General features: G+C 40.7%; 1 protein-coding gene across 1 annotated transcript in view; it reads right to left on the bottom strand.

Annotated features, from left to right (window-relative positions):
* TENM1 (teneurin transmembrane protein 1) overlaps window positions 1–19,889 on the bottom strand; it is a 1,699,828-nt gene extending 1,679,939 nt beyond the window's left edge. The window contains exon 1 of the mRNA XM_075940969.1: window positions 19,569–19,889. The gene's annotated coding sequence lies outside the window, so the exon portion shown is untranslated. The remainder of the gene's footprint in view (window positions 1–19,568) is intronic.
* Between the last annotated feature and the right edge of the window lie 201 nt (window positions 19,890–20,090).

The raw sequence follows: 20,090 nt of genomic DNA, 5'->3' as shown, positions 1-20,090 counted from the left end.
TGGAAAGACCTGCATTGATTTCACTGCAATTTGGATTAGATCCATAGCACACTAATGTAGCAGCATTGTCACTTACTGTTATTTATATATTTATTACTTGTAAATTGATTGAAATTACACAAAAAAACTGAGATAATAATCTTTCCTTACTATTCCCTGCAAATACCACTGGCATGTCAATTGTGGGGGTTTTCCATAATTTTTTTTCAAATTTCTTTTGAATAAAAATGTATTTCCATGGACAAGTATGTTTCAGAATAGGACTTATTGGATAGTTGACAATCTTGTTGATTAGTTGCTCCCCCCACTATCAGAAAGAGACAGCGGGAGGGGGGGGGGGAAATGAGGGGATACTTCAAAACAGCAGTGCCACTTGGAGCCTGGGGCCAGACCCCAGGCTCCACATGTGCAATCGCTCTGAAATGCTGCTGCAGGAGCCCAGCATCAGGCTCCTCCCGGCTGACCCTGGGCTCTGTTCAGCACTGCCACATACATATGAAAAAATAAAGAACATTTGAGTTACCAGGAATACTCTGTCTTCACAAATAACCTGTAGCTGCTTTGTCAAATGAGCAATATGCATATTTCAGGCCCAGAATGCCTCAGAAGAACCAGAATGAGGTAATACCTTGATTTTGGTAAGGCTTCTAACATAGAACTATGTGGCATTCTCATAAAGAAACTATGGTCTAGAAGAAATATCTGTAAAATGGGTGCACAAAATGGTTGAAAGACCATACTCAGAGTAGTTATCAGTGGTGTTCCCTGTAAGCTGTGGACTTGTACGACTGCTCAGGAGGGATTCAAATGCCACCCAGCTGATTAGCAGAACACCCACAGTTAGGTTTTTTGTTTCTACTCTTGGTGTACATTTGACCATACAAATGTATTCCGTGCATGGAAGGAAAAGATTACAGGGAATATTATCATCATACCTTCACTGGCACACTGGGAAGGCCTACGCAAGGAGGTCCTACTGGGGCTAGTCCAAGGTTTGGTACTATTCAATATTTTCATTAATTATTGGATAATTGAGTGAAAGGGTTGTAAGCATTTCGGGGCACAGGATTAAAATTCAAAGCAAGCTTGACAAATTGGAGAAATGGTTTGGATGCAACATGATTAAATTCAATAAAGACAAATGAAAAGTACTGCGGTTAGGAAACATCTAATGCATTACTAAAATGAGGAATATCTATGTTTGGCAGCAGGACTGGGGGGGGGGGGGGCAGGGGGAAGGGGGAAAAGCACCTAGGGGCTATATTGAGTCACAAACTGGATTAGAACCAGTGTGATGCAGTTGCAAGACAGCTAATATTCTGGGGTGCTTTAACAAAAGTGTTGTATGTAAGACAGAAAATAATTATCCCCTTTTACTAGGCTATGGTGAAGATTCATTTGGAGTACTCTGTCCAATTCTGAGCATCACACCTTAGGAGAGACGCAGACAGATTTGAGAGTCTAGAGGAGAGCAAAAGAAATGATAAAACGTTTAGATCATCATCTGACCTCTGAAGAAACCTTAACAAATTGACATATTTAATCTTGAGACTGAAGGGGTGACCTGTTAACAGAATTCATATTTACTAAGAGAGATAATCAAGAGAATGGAGAGCAATTGCTCTCCATGTCCATTGAAGGTAGCAAGGGAGATTGTGTTTAGATGCTAGGAGAAAAAAAAATTCTAGGTATACAAGGAGTAAGATCCTAGAATAAGCTTCCCAAGGAGGTTGTAAAATCCCTATCACTGGACGTTTTTAAAAACATGTTAAAGAAACACTTGTTAGGGAGGGTCTAGGTTTGCTTGGTCCTGCCTCAAAACAGGGGGCTGGCCTTGATGCTTCTCAAGGCCTCGTCCAGCCTATGTTTTTATGATGCGATTAAGTAGCAGCAGCAGACAGAGGCCTAGAGAGCCCACGGTCCATTTCAGTCATTGTGCCTGTGCCTACTTCTTTAAACTGTAGCTCAATGCAGAAGGGAACATGTTGATTTTAAGTAGAGATGGACCAAGAGTCAAAAGTTAGTGATTTTCTGAAGAAATTAAAAAAAAAGTGTTATTAAGCTGATTTCCTAAAGCAGTGTAACCAGAAATAAGCAGAGGCACCTGTCAACACTTGCCATTCTCAGCTTATTCTTTATATCTGGTAGTATGATTTAGATACAGCTTGCTTGTGTGGTCATGAAACAGTGAAATCCCCACTAACTTTTTATGTCAAACATTTTTATTTTGTCTATAAATTCTGTCTCACAGAGTCAAGACTAGTTTTATATCCATTTACTAGAAAGTCCTGAGTGGAATTTGTGTCACTATATAGAGTTTTTCCTTTTTAAAATTTTTACCACATGCAAATAAAATACGTAGATATACTATTTTTGGTTTTCTAAACTATTTGGTTAGCAAGTATTGTATTCTCATCAAGTGAGACATTAAGGGGAGAAATAATAGGGAAAGACATGAAAATGTATCATTTGATCTTCCTTCCTCTCTTTTGCCATGTGTCATTTGTATTTAAGTGGGAACTGTCTTATTAGATACTTAGAAGGCAATTCTAATGCATGTTACCAATTACTCTTCCTATGTACTTTCCTTAGGGGCTTTTATGTGCAGTACATTTCTAAAAATTATTCCTAGGTGATTTGGAGATTGTCATCTTGGGTATTAATTATATAATGTATTAGAAACTGGTGAAGTCTAACTGTAGTACTTGACTTAAGGAAGAGATATCTTTTCCAAGTGTTTTTCTAATATATTTAAGATAATCATATGTAAACTTTCAACACACCTCTTAGTAGTTTTACAATAGTTTTATGTCCAGAAAAGTTTATTTCTCCGACAATTTGGAAAGACTTGAAAAGAACCTGTTTTGCATCAAATTGTCACCACTACTTACCGAAAAGAAAGCAATAGAAAAATAAAAAAGAAATAAAACAGCCTGTAGCTGATATTAATATAACCTGTTATTCTTCCTGTCCTATAACAGATGTGTGTTCTGAGTGAAATAGAAGTAACATTTGGCTGCCAAAAAAAATCTTTACAGACATCTCTGCCAAAAGATATTATACATTAACACTGACAATGGCTGGTGTTCATTGTACAAACATTCTCTCCTTGTGCTTCAAGTCAAAGCCAAAAGATATTTTATGGTTTCCATAAAATTTAGTGGCAACAGCAAAGGATTTTTTAAAATGGACCAGTAGTGGAAAGCCCTCCCATTTCTGAGAAGGCGGTAAAGAAATAACTGGCAGCCACAACCAATCACAAAGAATAGATATTGAAACAATGGGTAAAATACATGTATGAACTTTGCACTTCCCACGAGGGACCCAAAGCTCTCTCCAGTGAAACTTTCAAAATATTAATGGGTCCTATTATTTTTCAGGAAGAACGGCATTGCACAAGAGGGTTTTTCTTGCACAAGAAGGGGCAGTGTAGACGCTCCTTCTTGCTCATGAGCCTCTTCTGAAAAAAAATGGTGGCTCATTAGGTTTGCAAATGAGGCTCAGCAATATTCCACGCTTAGCCTCATTTGCATATTACTTGCACAAGAAGCTGTGAGTGTAGACATAGCCTTTCTGTAACAACTGGCACATGACTAAAACAACTCTCTGAGAAATGCCCATTCAACTGCAATGAGTTCATGACATTAAACCAACTAATCTACATTAATTTGCAACAAAGATGAAAGAAACCCCTTTGTCATCCACTGATCCAACTTTCATTAATATCTACCAGTTTGTTGAGATAATCCTAAAGGATCAGATGGTACAAGAACATAAAAACATAAGAAGGGCCATGCTGGTCAGACCAAAGTTCCATCTGGCCCAGTATTTTGTCTTCCAGTAGTGGCCAATGCCAAGTGCCCCAGAGGGAAGGAACAGAACATAATTAAGTGATCATTCCCTGTCACCCATTCCCAGCTTCTGACCTACAGAGGCTAGAGATCATTCCTAGGTTTAGATTTTCCAAGTGGTGTAGGGGAATCAGGCACCCAATTCTGATTGAAAGTCAATGGGAATTAGGTACCTCATTCCCATAGACCTCTTTGAAAGTCCCAGTCTACTTGACCAAAGAGTAATTTAATTATACAGTTTTATTTTAAAAACATAGTTGTCTGAAATTTTAGCTCTCCTCCTTAGAAAATGAGTATGTCCTATAGAGTAGCTCAAGAGAACAATAGGAACGACCTAATCTGTCAGAACAAGATAGCATTCTTTTCAGAAAAGCTAATCTATAGTTAATAATAAAGCATCAGGAGAGGGACACTAGTAACAAGTGGAGAAATATTACAGTGTTTCTCTTGTTAAGCAGAGAAATACAGTTATTAGATCATTGAAACCTCTGCACTTTTAAAACGTGCAAAAGAAAATTGGTCCCAATGAGATGCTATGATCTTATTTCTGTGCTTCAGAATGGCAAATACGGACAGCAAAACTGAAAGCCACAATATTTTTCAAACAAACTTTGAGGTATAACCACAACTGTAGTAAATCAATGTTGACTTCCCATAGAGATTTATGCAGAGATGTACACTATGGCATATTAATCCCCTCTTGCATCCCAGGATGCACAACTTCTGCAATGGTAGACAGCGTTTGAAGTCATAAAAAAAAATCTTAAAAATCAAAGTGAACTAGATAACGTGACGACTTTCAGTGGACAAATGTATATACACACAGTATTGTTTACTGGGTCAGTTAGACATACTGTAATCTGCATGGACTACAAAAGAAAACCACATGGGGTCAGATTCTACCACCCTCTCTCATCCTGGCTAGAGTAGTGGGCAAAGGAAATTGTCCATGGCCAAAACTCTACTGAAATTGAGAGATTGTTGCTTGATAAGATGGCCCCTTACTGTTGTGGGCATTTGGCAAAAATTGGAGCAGCCCTGAGGGACTAGTCTATGTTCTGCTGGGGGGCCCAATATAATCTCAGTAAGTCCTGGGACTGGGGAGGCACAAAGGTGGTGAAGAGTCACATGTTCAAATGTGCCAGAAACACAGGGGCTGTGTCTACATTGGTGCAATCTTGCGCAAAAACAACTGCTTTTGCACCAAAACTTGCTGCCTGTCTACACTGGCCGCGAGTTCTTGCACAAGAACACTGACATTCTAATGTATGAAATCAGTGCTTCTTGCACAAGAACTATGATGCTCCCGCTCAGGAATAAGCCCTCTTGTGCAACTGTTCTTGCACAAGAGTCCAGTGTAGACAGGCAACATGAATTACTTGTGCAAAAAAGCCCTATGGTTAAAATGGCCATCAGAGCTTTCTTGCGCAAGAGAGCGTCAACACTGGCAAGTACGCTCTTGCGCAAAAGCACATCTCTTGCATCTACACTGGCATGTGCCTTTGTGCAAGAGCGTCCTTGCCAGTGTAGACGCTCTCCTCTGGAACAGTTTTTGCACAAGAACTCTTCCACAAAAGAGTTCTTGTGCAAAATCATGCCAGTGTAGACATAGCCAGGGTCTTTTGTGCTCACTCACTTGAATTTTCGAGTCAGAAAACACAGATTGGGCTGTTGCCCGATGTAAAAACCCCAAACCCTATGAATAAACATTTTATTGCCCTCCTTAAAAATAAGTTATGAGGGAGAAAAATGTAGCTACTGTTGCAGCTTTCCTTTTGTGCATCTGCTCAGCAAAGTGCAGCCAAGAGATATTAGCAGATTTGGTTGAAGATAGTAAGAACAGCAATGAAGAAACAATTCTTACAAAATGATTGCAAAGATCACTCTCCAGCAGGTGAGTGATTAAGATTTTACAGGCAATATTCAAAGAGGTACTATTTCTACCTCTTGTTAAAGAACAAATTTTAGCTTAACTCACATGGCAAACCATTTACCTTAGAAGGGAGGTTTGAACACAATCACCACCCTCTCTTGTCCCTCATTTATGTCAGAAACATGTTTGCAAAAAATCTATTTTCTTTCCCTTACAAATGAAAGGCATTCTATAACTTTAAACCCCATGTGGATTTCCTGTCCTGAACCACTGAAAATAAAATAATGTTTCCAGCTACTATTTCCATTCTAATTTTATATAGTGCCACAGCTTTCAGCAGCTTTCCATCTACTAATTTCTTTAACAGTTACTTCTTGGTACCACATACTACAGTTCATGGCTTCCTTTTTAAAATCAGGTTTTATTGCCCAAGAGGAAACAGAGCATTTATTCCTAGCACGCTGGTGAATGTGGGCGGCTCAGTTGGAGAGAACTAGTAACTCATGCCAATAGGCATTATTACCTCTTTCAGCAACTCTACCACCAGCTGTGCTACAGTACCTTGCTACTTAAAACATCAGGTGCTGAATATCATGAATTCAGGCTTCAGTAGATTAAAAAAATGTATTTGCAATAATGTTGCTGAAATCAACAAAAGCAAGGAAATGAACTTGTGGCCTCAGATGGAGGTGTCTGTGTTAGAAAATAAGGCAGGGGACACATTTTGTAAGTCTAATGGTGCAACTATACCGCTGAGGTTAACTCAAAATAAGCTATGCAAAGTGAGCTACCGCGATTGTATATATCTTATTTCGAAATAGGGAGCATCTACACAGCACTTATTTCAAAAGAGCGTGCTCTTCCCCCGACTTCCCTTACCCCTCATAAAATGAGGGCTACAGGAGTTGGAGTAAGAAGTCCTCCAGCTTGACTGTATTTTGGCACTATTTCGAAATAGCTGCCTGCTGTGTAGACATGGACTAAGTTATTTTGAAATAGTGTTGCAGTGTGGCTGTACCCTGAGACACATCATCTTTGTGCTTTGAATTCTCCCAAAGACTTTTTGTTGTTGTTAATTTAACATCTATGCAAATGTCACATGTCTGAAGAGCAACTTCCAGCTAGAAAAGACTTGGAATTTTTAATAAGTCTGCCAGAAGTAAATTGACTCTGGTCTTATTGGTTAATCCTAATGACTATACACACCTCCCCTTGCTGCCTCTGTATCAGAGGCAGTGTGGAGGGGGACCTGGTGGTGTTGGGAGCTGGCCTCCCATAGAGCGACCTGCCCCCCACCTTTTATAGAGGCAACACAGAGGGCATGCAGGAGCCAGTGCTTGGGGGGAGCCACTTCCCCACGAGCACTGGCTCCCATGCAGCCACCTCCCTCTCTTCCCCCATGCTGCTGCCTGTGATAGAGAGGCAGAAGCTTGGGAGGTGAGGGGAGCAGGCAAGAACTGGTACATAAGGTAAGCCAGCTTTCCCACAGAGCCATCTGTTCCCCATGCTCCAAAAAGCATTCCCCCTACCCCCTAAAACCTCCCAGCAGTTACACATTTACACAATACACGTTAGTTAATATCCATATCCTTACTAGCCCCACTAAATCAAACCTCAGGAGATCGATCTTCAGAACATTGATCTTGGGGTAAGTGAAGACAAGCCCAAAGATGAAGAAGTATGTGATTCTCTGACCAATATACCCCCTCATGATTAGGCCTGGAATAACAGGCTCTCCTCATCTGGCTCCCTCTATGGCCCTGTGCTTCCTCTTATGGTTAACTGAGCTCAGGGACTCCTGATACCTTTTTGTTTATCTGTGTGAACCTTACATCCTGCCACTGAGGTAGAAGACTATACATTACACAACATGAGGGTTTGGTGTGGCATTTCAGTTTTATTGGCATGGGATTTGAGCTGGACACAGTATTTATGAGAGAGAACTCTAGGGCAAAATTGGACAAGCCACCCCGAACAATTCCCCACCATGTTTCTAAATATCACACCATTGTGTGTGCTGTATAGTTAGTTTGCAGAGAGAAATATTTTGACATTGTTTGAAAGACCATGGAGAATTGTTTTAATTTTTAATTTAATTCTATATTTCATGTAACTCTAGATTGCCCTACTACTACAAGTTCCAACTCCACAGATATGGGCAAGGAAAGAACTTTGTAACATTTCAGAAATCTTTTAATAATTACCTAATATGCCTTATCTATACACAGTAATGTTGTAAAACCTTTATTTCTAAGAGTGAAACAAGGAATAAGCCCCAGACTTCATTCAAAAATTGCAACAACATAAAACCCTAACTTTTTTGTAGGTTTTGGGTCAATTCTCACCTTCACATCCCTTGGTACTTGTTGGTTTCAACAGAGCATGAGAATGCATCTGTGGATAAGCCAGGAAGGGCAAAAAGTCTGCAGAGAAGTGTCATCTTTTAGACTAGAGGTTTGTGCAAAAGTTTGCGACTAGCCTATCACTGAAAATAATGCAGTTATTGAAATACACAGCTTCCCCTCTTGTAAAATGAAGGGAATCCTGTTTAGGGCCATAGCCAATTCTATTTTTTGAAGAAATGAAGTAACTCTATATAACTGTTCAGAAGGAACAAAAATGCCTCTATTTAGGGAGTTGGAGAGAAGAAATATGTTTAGGCATATTGGACTTTAACATCGGACCCATTTGCACTTCCTTTTCTCCTGAAGTCATCTTACATGAAACCTCAATATGATCATAGAATTAATATTGTGAGAAAACTCAATTTGACTTTACCGAAGGAAAATAAATTTTAATCAATATAATCCAAATCAACTCTGCAGCTACATGTTTTCATTTCAGAACAAAATGAAAAAGGAATTCTCGTGGGTAAAGAATTACTAACATATCTGTAGAGAAGAATCATACAGGATGATTCAATATGAACAAGATTAACTTTAGCACACCTCTCACGCACACCTTTTGAAGCTCAGAACAAGTCCTTTACTGGCCAATATTAAAAAATGATAACAGAGGTAGCTCTTCTCTAACAGATGTTACACTACAGCACACTAAAGAAAGGGGGGGGGGGGAAGGACGCAAGGAATAGACCACAGGAGCTAACAATACTGGGAAAGTAATAGGAAAATAAACTAGCCACACATTCATACTCTTTTTATTTGCTTAGCGAACAGCATGGTGACAGTTCTCCATTTACAGAAGGGTTGAGGGAGGAGCGTTTACTCATAAAAACATTGTTATTTCATTGGCATTACGGGTATTTACACCAAGGGTACGTCTAAACTACATGCCTCCGTTGACGGAGGCATGTAGATTAGCCAGATCGGCAGAGGGAAATGAAGCCGCGATTAAAATAATCGCGGCTTCATTTAAATTTAAATGGCTGCCCCGCTCTGCCGATCAGCTGTTTGTCGGCAGATCGGGGCAGTCTGGACGCGACGCGCCGACAAAGAAGCCTTTCTTGATCGGCACAGGTAAACCAGGTTTCATGAGGCATACCTGTGCCGATCAAGAAAGGCTTCTTTGTCGGCGCGTCGCGTCCAGACTGCCCCGATCTGCCGACAAACAGCTGATCGGCAGAGCGGGGCAGCCATTTAAATTTAAATGAAGCCGCGATTATTTTAATCGCGGCTTCATTTCCCTCTGCCGATATGGCTAATCTACATGCCTCCGTCGATGGAGGCATGTAGTCTAGACACACCCCAAAAGTGCAGACATGCCTACACATACATTCATATGGAGTAGGCTGGCAGATATGGGACAATACCTCAGGAGAACAGCTTAGACCAAACTAATTCAGTCATAATTTGGTTCCAGATTTCCTTTTGCTCCATGGAGTAAGTAAACCAGCCACATGCCTGGTACAGCCTACTTCCCCCGTTGCTGTTTGGCATGCTGGGGGAGGCTAGAGATACAGTTGTGCCTAGCTATATAGGGAAGGGAATAGCCCAGAGATGCTTCTGTCCCATTGTCATGTTGCAACCCACAATGCACGTGGTCCAATGAAAGGCAGTAAGGCAACTCTGTAGTCCCCGTTCCTCACTCTGCACATTGGCCACCTCACAACTAAGTGGATGTGGACACAACTTTTGAGAATGGTGTAAGATAAGGGTGGCTCATGTACATTTTCTCAGAGCCATCACCTCAGGGTAGTGGTTCTCAAATTTTTTGGGCTGCAGGCCAAAAAACTCGCTCAACACAGACCTTTCTGTAGATCATTAGCCAACCACCCATGATGACAAAATGGGTGCAGGAACAGGTTGGAGTGTGGAGTCTGGGCAGGAGGTAGGGTGCAGGAGCAGGCTGAGGGTGCAGGATTTGGGCATGAGAAGGATGGCAGACACTAACTGGCACCATGCTTCCCATGCTGTGATTCTGGCCAGTGGGAGCAGTGGGGGAAACCTCCTGGTGAGCAGTTTCCTGCACTGCCTTTCTCCCAGCCTGCGGGAGGAGGAGCAGCAGCATGTGGAACCCCTTCCTTACTCCATGAGCCAGATCTTGCTCACAAGCTTCACCCCTTCCTCTCCTTCCACAGCAGGAAACTGGCACAGGGCTGGAGTACCAGTGCAGACTTCCTTCTGGAGGGTGGTCAGGAGGAGTGAGCCCCAAGCCTTCAGCCCACCTGTTAGATCGTCTTTGAGTACTAGTGGTCCACAGACCACACTGAGTACTGCCACCTCAGGAGAAGAGCGAGGCAAAGGACAGTCTTTTTCTCCCCCCTCTTCCTAAAATTGTAAGGCAGCCTAGTACATTACCAGCCATAATTACTAAGGACTATTATTAAACTGATGCCCAGTTCTGTATGAGGAGATTTCTCTCTCCAGATTAGAGCTCAGATCTAGACGTCACTTCCAGTAGACCTACACGCCAGTGAGACACAATTTGGCTACATGTAGACTGCAGTGTTAAATCGGAAAAACAAATGCTATTTGTGGAATGTCAATTGCGTATCTTTTTTCAATTCGCTTTTGAAGGAGGCTCTTGAAATTTGGCATGTCTATGCAGCACCAAGTTGCAAAAGAAAGCACTCTTTTGAGCCATACCTTATTCCTCATAGAACAAAGATGGCGAAAGAGCACGTCTATTCTTTCGAATGTTTTTTTAAAAAAAAGTGGACGCATTCCTTAGATGCGGCATTGCTATTTCAGAATAATATTCCGAAAAAGCAATGTAGTCTAGACGTAGCCTTTCATACTGAACTTGGAAGGGTTCAAACAGTGGTTTTGCTAAAATATTTGACTAGTTTAAGTTGGGTAGATATTCAAAATTGCTTTCTAGAGAGGCACCACTCCTAGGAATTGGAGATGGATCAATACCTGCAAAATGTATTCTGTAAACATGCAAACAAAACACTGATTTTACTTCAGTTCTGTTTGTGGTTTTGGTGTTATATTTTCACAATTATTCTAGAGAATGAGTTCACTAGAAATACCTACAGAAACAGAACTCTTAAACTATTCATAAAAATAAACCATTCAACTGATAGAAATGAACAGTGGTGCTTAGTGGGACACTCATGGTACAGACACATGCCATCTGAGGCTATGTCTACACTTGCGGCTTCTTGCGCAAGAAAACGTCCACACTGCCATGTGCGCGCTGTGCTTTTGCGCAAGAGCTCTCATGGCAGTGTGGACACTCTCTTGCGTAAGAAAGCTCCACTGGACATTTTAGCCTTAGGGCTTTCTTGCACAAGAAATCCCTGCCGAGCATCCACACTGCTCTCTTGCGCAAGAGCTCCTGCGCAAGAGGGCTTACACCTGTTAAAAAAGAGCATTGCTCTTGCGCAAGAAGCCCTCTTTTACCTCACTGTACTGTAAATTTCCTTGTGCAAGAGTAAGAGGGCAGTGTAGATGCTCTGTGGATTCTTGCGCAAGAACGGCCATACTTGCGCAAGAAGCCGCGAGTGTAGACGTAGCCTGAATGTGTTCCCAAAGCTAACCAAGACAGACAATGCTTTATTTTAATCACAAAAAGGTCTTCACAATATTCTTACTCGAACGGAATTATCCTAGGTCTTTTAACAACAAAAATCCATCAGCTAGCCTAACAGGAAGAAGCCAAGGGCAAGACTCACCCACTCTTCTGCTCCAGAGCACTAAAGAAAAAGGATATACTTTTCTCCCTTCTCATCTCCATCTGTGCTTAGCACTGGAGAGTGTGTATTATTCCCACATAACAGGCCATGACCCAAACCTCAGAATCCTGGCCAAGCTTCAGAAATGCTCACAAGGCATCTCTTAGGTGGTGGAAGGAGACTTAACAAGCTATGCAGGGGGAGAAGTGTTTTTCTCCTGTCTGTATTAAAAAAAAAAAAAAGCGCACTTGCAGCTCCTGCCAATGAAAAGAAATCCTAAATGGCTTGGAAGTAATTATTCTAATCATTTAATTTACACTTGCTGTTTCTGTTCCTAATTCTGCTTTTCAGTAAAATGGTGTTTATCCCTTCTTTATTGTCAGTATGCAAATGTTGTCTATATTGCTGTAAATAGCAATGCCATTGTTCTATTGCAAGATACTGTACATTAAAGTTAAATAGGTGTGTGCACTAATGCAAAATAAATAAATCTATGTCATTAACCTATTGTGCTGTTCTATGCAGCCCCAATACACAATAAACAGATCACATTTTAGCATTGCAATGTTTTCTGTCACATCGCAGGAAGATACTTTTTTCATCTGTGTTTTTTGTGGAGAACAGTAAAGAGGCACAGGAGGAAGAGTTTAGAAAACATGAACACTGATTTTGATATATGCTGGACTTCATATAAATTACACAAAAAATACTGCAACAATATGAATTGGAAGACAGCTACAAAGCAAGCAATTTGTCTTCTTTCTGAAGTTGTCTGGGTAAAAGTTTAAGAAATAGGCTATCATGCAATCTAGAGTCTACCATTAAGATACATTAGTGAGTGAGCCATATGTGATTAGTAAATAAACCTATAATTTCATTCCTAATTATGCAAGAGGAAATTTCTAAGTTAACAGCACTTCTCCTCTTTCCCATATCAACACAAAGAAAGAAATACTAGTCCTTTATTATTAAGCAACAGATACATGAAGTGGATTTTATTTGGGTTCAGTCTGATAAACTACATATTGCCCTGACCTTAATCCATGGGACTTCCAAAATTATAGTTACGATGAAATTGGACCAGGACAAATGTGATCAATTGAAATTATAGAGTTTCATTAGATTTGTTCTTTATTCATGCTTATTAACTTCCAGACAACTCACAGCAGACAAGCAGTAAATCTCTCTAAATTGTCTTTAAGATGTACTCCGAATGCTTTCAGCAGCTACACCTCTGTGAAAATATACACTGTTACACTAGACACATGTTCACTTACTTATTGGGGCTCCTAGATGCTTGCACAATACAAATCACAGACTAAGAGCAGTACTAGAAATTGTAGAAAGACAAAGTGACAGTCATTGCCCCAAAGGCTACATCTACACTACGAGTTTTCCTAGGCAAAAAATATGCTAATGAGGAACTCATTTGCACAAATCATGATCTCATTTGCATATTTTCTGTGGATCCATTTTTGCATTAGGTGTTTTTGCGCAAAAACAAGCAGTGTGGACATTTTCTTTTTTGTGTAAAACCCCCCTTTTCTGCAAGATCCCAACTCATCTTGTGGAAAAAGGGATTTTTGCACAAAAAGAAAACTGCTTGTTTTTGTGCAAAAACTCCGAGCGCAAAAACAGATCGGCAGAAAATATGCAAATGAGATCATGATTCATGCAAATGAGTCCCTCGTTAGCATATTTTTTGCTGAGAAAACTCAGTGTAGATTTAGCCAAACAGCTGACAATCTAAGGCTATGTCTATACTATGAAGTTACGTTGCCAAAATTGCCTTCTGGCAACAAAACAGTGAGAGCATTCACACTGCAATGCACCTATTGTCAGGAAAAACACCTAGTTTCAGCGACAACAAATTTCTACCCTTATGAAATTTTTTCTTTTCCCCTCCCTTTACTGTCGACAAAGAGCTAATGTAGACAGTGCTGTTTGTTTTATCAACAGAAATGGTTTCCACCGGAATCCCACAATGCCTGCCCTGTTGGCTCTGTCCAATGTTTTGAGCTCTGCATTCACCCCTCCCCTTTCAAAGCTCCAGGAAGTAACTGACAGCTAAGCGTGGTGCTTCTTTTGTGGAACAAACAAAGAGCAAATCATTGCAATGTTCCTGTTCTGCCCTGCTTTAGGACAGACTGCTGGGTGCTTTGACATTCCTCTGTACAATAGTGAGAGCTCACAGAGGTACTCAGGCTATTGCTCCCAGCAGCTGAGGCGGCTGTGGGAGAGCTCAGGGAGCAACCTAAGATGTACAGGTATCAGCTTTGCCTTCCCACAATTCATTGCTCATAGTCAATGATGGTTTCCCCAACATAGACATGATCTGTCAACAGAAGGAGCAAGTGTGAATGCCCTCTGGTTACTTTTGTTTTGTTGACTTGAGTGTTTTTACATAAGTTTTTGTCTCCAAAACGTGGTAGTGTAATGTTCCCCAAGGCAAGCGGCAATAGCTGTAAGGCGGCAGAAGGAGTAGCACAAGAAAACAAAGGCAATGCTGATCAGCATGGTAGACATTACTGCTCTCAGGTCATCAGCTGCCTAATCATTGCTGAGTTTTTGTAGGGATCATAGCAAAGGAGAAATTTGAAAAAAGGACAGTAAGACATTTTTACAGATTTTTGATGGGGAGCTCCTCACATGTGAGAGATAACATGAACAAAAAGTAAAGATGACATGCATGAAGACAAACATAGGTAAAGGTAGCTTCAGGGGGTAGCCACGATAGTCTGTTAGGGTATGTCTACACTGCATCCCTAGTTCGAACTAGGGATGCAAATGGAGACAATCGAACTAGTTAATGAAGCGGGGATTTAAATATCCCGCGCTCCATTAACATGATCTCGCCGGCGCGCTAGTTCAAATCACAGCTGATTCGAACCAGTAAGTGCGCGCCGGGACGCGTTAGTTCGGACTAAAGCCCTTAGTCCGAACTAATGTTACTCCTCCAAAAATGAGGAGTAACATTAGTTCGGACTAAGGGCTTTAGTCCGAACTAACGCGTCCCGGCACGCACTTCCTGGTTCGAATCAGCTGTGATTCGAACTAGCGCGCCGGCGAGATCATGTTAATGGAGCGCGGGATATTTAAATCCCCGCTTCATTAACTAGTTCGATTGTCTCCATTTGCATCCCTAGTTCGAACTAGGGATGCAGTGTAGACATACCCTTACAGAAAAAAAAATGGTCTGGTAGATGACTGAAGAAGTGGGCTGTGCCCACAAAAGCTCATGATATCGTCTACATGTTTTGTTTATTTATAAAGTGCTACCAGACCATTTGTTTTTATTTTTTTTAAATAAGTAAAGGTAAGGCTCCAAAACAGATTTTTTTTTAAAGTCCAGTCAAGTTAAGGAGTTCATTACTAACCAAGACAAAAACTGTTTCTAAATCTTTAATGCAGCATTGAAACTTTTGCTGAGAATTAGTGTATTATAACAATTTCAATAATGAATGCACGATTTCTGAACAAGAGCAAAGACACGAGATGAAAAGAAAAAAGTTTACAAAAACAGTATCTGACATGCAGCAATGATAATTCTAGGTAGAAGACACAGTATGTTCTCATCAATTTCTTCTGGCCCAGACTTAAACATTAAAAAGCATTCGTAAAACAGAAGCTTATCCATCAGCTATTACAAGGAAAGAGGTTGATAAGAGTTGAACTTGCAAAAAAAAATGTGCTTGGAGAAACTAGCACTTATTATCAAAGGCCATATTCTCTACTGAGATTTGATTCTTTTGTATAACTTGAGTGGTACAAAGGGGCTACACTCTAGTTGCAAATTGCCAGCAAAGAATTCCTGTGGCAGAAGGGGAACTGTGTTCTATCAGGGCCCATGAAAGTGGGGAATGTATGCTCTGCTGTGCCTGCTCTTGGCTGACCTCCACCTCTAAGTACTGTCAGAGCTGGCCTAGGAAAAAATTATGAACTCTCTACACCAAAAAATTGAGCTCATTACCAAGTCTTAGAGATCTTCAGTTCATGCATGTTGTAGGAAGCCAGGTGATGTTACTGTCTGTTTTCAGTGTGAAAATAACATAGAGCTTTGTGGCATGTATGTATATTATGGGCACTATCTAGAGAGTAGTCTCAGCTGGTGTAAGTTCAATAGAGCAAGCTCCAGCTAAAGATCTGCCATTTATGTCAGCGCCAAGGGACTTCACAAGAAGGTGATCATGAAGTGAAGGTGATCATGAAGCTGCCCACCACTACCTTTTGCTATCTGTCTAAGAGGAAGGCTAACAACATAGGAAATGTCATACTTGATTTGAACAAAGTAGAGCTGTAATAGTGTAGTCAATTAACAGATAACCAAAAGCTTATAGGTTAATGCTATAGACTATGGCTGTGTCTACATTGGCACCCTTTTCCGGAAAAGGGATGCTAATGAGACACTTCGGAATTGCAAATGCCACGGGGGATTTAAATATCCCCCGCGGTATTTGCATGAACATGGCTGCCGCTTTTTTCCGGCTCGGGGTTTTGCTGGAGAAAAGCGCCAGTCTAGACGGGACCTTGCAGAAAATAAACCCTTTCAAGTAGGAATAAGGGATCTTCCGGAAAATGGTTTATTTTCCGCAAGGTCCTGTCTAGACTGGCGCTTTTCTCCGGCAAAACCCAGAGCCGGAAAAAAGCGGCAGCCATGTTCATGCAAATGCCGCGGGGGATATTTAAATCCCCCGTGGAATTTGCAATTCCAAAGTGTCTCATTAGCATCCCTTTTCTAGAAAAGGGTGCCAATGTAGACACAGCCTATATGTATTCCCCCACTCCCTTCCAATAAATTTTTTAGCAGGCTGGTCAGCAGCCCAGCTCAGTCCTGGCTTGTGATGGGTCCAGGACCTTACCTCATTCTGCATTTAAAGTGTACTAGGAGCTGGGCGGACAGGTAGCTTGGCTCAGTTCCAGCTTGCGCTGGGTCCAGGAGCTTCCACCCCTGGACAGGGACTGCTGTCCCCCATGTTGCCTCTGCTGTATCAGAAGCGGTAGCATGGGGCAACAGGTAGCCAGTCCGTGAGGGGAGATGGTTTTTAAATTGGCTTCCCCTGCAGACCAGCATCCAACACTCTGGTCATCTGAAGAAGTGGGCTGTGCCCATGAAAGCTCATGATACCATCTATATGTTGTGTTAGTCTTTAAAGTGCTACCTGACTATTTGTTTTTTAAGTTTTTCCTGTTACAGACTAACTCGGCTATCCCTCTGAAGCTCTTAATCAAAAAGTCAGTTGTTCTTTGATGAAAATAGGAAAATAAGAGAAACCTACAAAAAAAATTAAAACAAAGCATCATAACAACATTTCTGCACTTACAGTGCTCAATTGATAATAAACCCTAAACATGAATCAGTGTTAATATTCAATTTTTAATCCCCTTGGAATGCATCTAGACATGTTTTATACATAATTCCAGTTGTTATAATTCTGTGTGAAGGTAAAGTTGCCTGGGTTATTAACCAGAAAGTTTATTTATGTGACGGAGTTTGCTATTATAGAGAGAAAACTTTCCAAAACCACAAATAGCTCTTACATTTAAGAAATGGCTGCTGGCATATATCCAATTTATTCCATGTCTATGCTCCACCAAGGCTCAATTACCCTGAAAACTCTGATACATGTTACCAGAATCACTGCAACATTGTTCAGAGGACTTGCAAATCAGCAGGTTATTTTACAAAAAAATAGTGTTATCACAATGAGAATAAAACGTTAGTCTTTATTTGGTAAGTACAAATATCTCCCTGCTTTCCAGTGTTACTTCAGGAAAGAAAAATCTATACATTAAAAAAATGGCACCATAAGAAACAAGTACAACATCTATTTGTCCTATTGCTTTTCTGCACATTACATACACAATAGTAATTCCTAAATATACTGCACTCTTTTCAATTTGTTCACCAGCCACACTGCACAGGTATCTCTCTTCTATGAGCCATTTGCTGACATATTAATGCTTGACCAGAAAATATGGGGAAGGGAGGATCAGCCAATACAGACTTACAAGGATCTTTGAAAACGCAACTAAATAAGCACTTGGAAGGAAAGGGAACTTTAACTACGACAGCACAATGGGCACACCCAGTCAGTAGCATCTGCAAAATATAAGGAAGGAAGGACAGGAATGCTTGGTAGCACCCTGATGAGCTTTTAATATGCAAGCAATAGGATGCACCTGTGGGGATTGAAGAAGGTTAACTTTGAACCAGGCAATATGCTATATTATATAAGTGAATTGCCAACCTGCCAGAGAAGTATAGCCGATTAAAAAAAAATTAATTGTCAGGGCTGTGATAACTGCTGTGAAGCCATAATGCATTCATCCCAAAGCACAGCTGTGCATTCATTTTATACTTTTAGGTATAAAGATAAAGAGGTGAGCATTTTTCTTCCTTTAATTCCATAACAGAGAAAGAGCGAATAAAGTGCCAACAACTGTGAAGTGACAGAGCAAGGATTCTCCATTGGAAAAGTCTGAACATCATAGGAAGCATTTAAAGCTACTAAGGCTTGCTAAATGATAATTCATCTCTTTCTCTCTCTCACTCTCAGTCTAGATGCCAAGAAAACCAGCTTTCCTATGTGCTGAATGGTGTTTCAATCATAATCCATGTGAATATATACCGAAATATTTTAGATTTTCAACCTGCAGCTGTTCAGCTACCGCTGTGAGATTCTCATCATGGAGAGGCATATACAAATAAGCTCATTTTCTAAACCCTACATTTCTGAGTTATCTAAAATTAGAATAAAAAAATAATTTTTGGAGAATCCTGATTTTCTACAAATTATTGGTATCCTTTCATAAAAATCAAGGTTTATCGGTAAACAGGATATAAGGTCCGAATCAAACCCTCAGATCACAAGAACCCCACTCCAAACTTAGATATGAAGTCTCTCAAGTATATAGTATTTGTAGGAGAGGGTCTTTAGAAAATGGCCAAATCCAGATCATAATATCAGATGTTGGGCTTATCACTAATTTGGTTTATATTTGTGATGTGAATGGTATTATCTAAGAGTCCCAGGCCTGAACCAGGACTCCATTGTGCTAAGCACTGTTATAAACACAGAACAACAACAACAACAAAAATCAGTCCCTTTACCAAAAAGCTTACTTCTATTTTATATAAAGATATATTCCCATCCAAGTCACAAATGCTACAACTCACATAGGCCAAATGCTAATCCTATTATGAGCAGCGCCTTTTTATTAATTTCATAGTTTAGTGGACAGTATTAAATTTTCTGGCCTGAAATGTGCTGCTTTCCACTGTAAGAACAAATGTAACTATACATGTCACAGAGGCTAATAATGTACACTCCACACCTGAACATTGATATAAAGCCAAAGGGATTGTGCCATGGGCCAAACTGTGGATTAGTGAATAGGATATTTTGCAGTGAGCTTTTCTTTAATGGAGTAGAGCTGAAAGACATGGAAAAAAACATACATAGCTGAGTAGTTTCTATTATAAAGAGTCTGACTTCCTTACTGTACAAAATAACCCTTGAAAATATACAACAGATACTGATATTTGGCCTTCTGTAATGCATACAGGCTGACAGAGCAATATGCCTGAGGAATAGAGTGACCAAAAGGTCACTGAGAAGGTGAACCCTGAAATCTAGCCTAATTGTATCACCTCACTGCCCCAAAAGGATTCAGCATGGAACCCAAAGGAGAGCCAGAGAAGAAACCATGCAATTGTTCCCCTCCAAACTCCAACCCTGAATGCTATAGTGTTAAACACTCTTACCTTACAGAGGTAACCTTCTAAAGAGAGAACAATTGTCAATGTAATGAGTTCCTAGTTTTACTCATGCTAGGACATGCCATCTTGAAGTCCTGAGAGCAAGCCTGAGACAGCAAACGTGGACTTTCCTTGGCTTGAATATACTCTGAATCCTAGCTAAAAATGTTGTAATGTTCAACTCCACAGAGCAGCAGTATATCTCTGAACAGTTCTTCTACCCGCAGTGCCTTGATTGGTGAGGAGCAAACATCTGTCCTCTCTTTGTTCTCAGAGCTCTGGGTTGGCAGGCAATCTGCTCCTGCTGCCAGCTCTTCTGTGACTGGAGAAGGATTGTGTGGGCTGCTGGAGACACAGGTGCAGCTATTGCTGCAGTGGGCAATAGCAAGTGCTGAGTCAGAGCTCTGGTCTGAAGTGTAGGCCAAGCAGCACTTTAACTGTAAAGCTTGTGGGAATTTGCACCTCACATGAGAACCAGACAGAGCCTCAAAAGAAGGTCCATGGCTGGTGATGAAAGGATTGATGCGG

Source organism: Pelodiscus sinensis, chromosome 13 (assembly GCF_049634645.1).
Source record: "Pelodiscus sinensis isolate JC-2024 chromosome 13, ASM4963464v1, whole genome shotgun sequence".
NCBI classification, from domain to species: Eukaryota; Metazoa; Chordata; order Testudines; family Trionychidae; genus Pelodiscus; species Pelodiscus sinensis.
The sequence above is the reverse complement of the archived record's forward strand: the minus strand, read 5'-3'. Positions and strand labels throughout refer to the sequence as shown.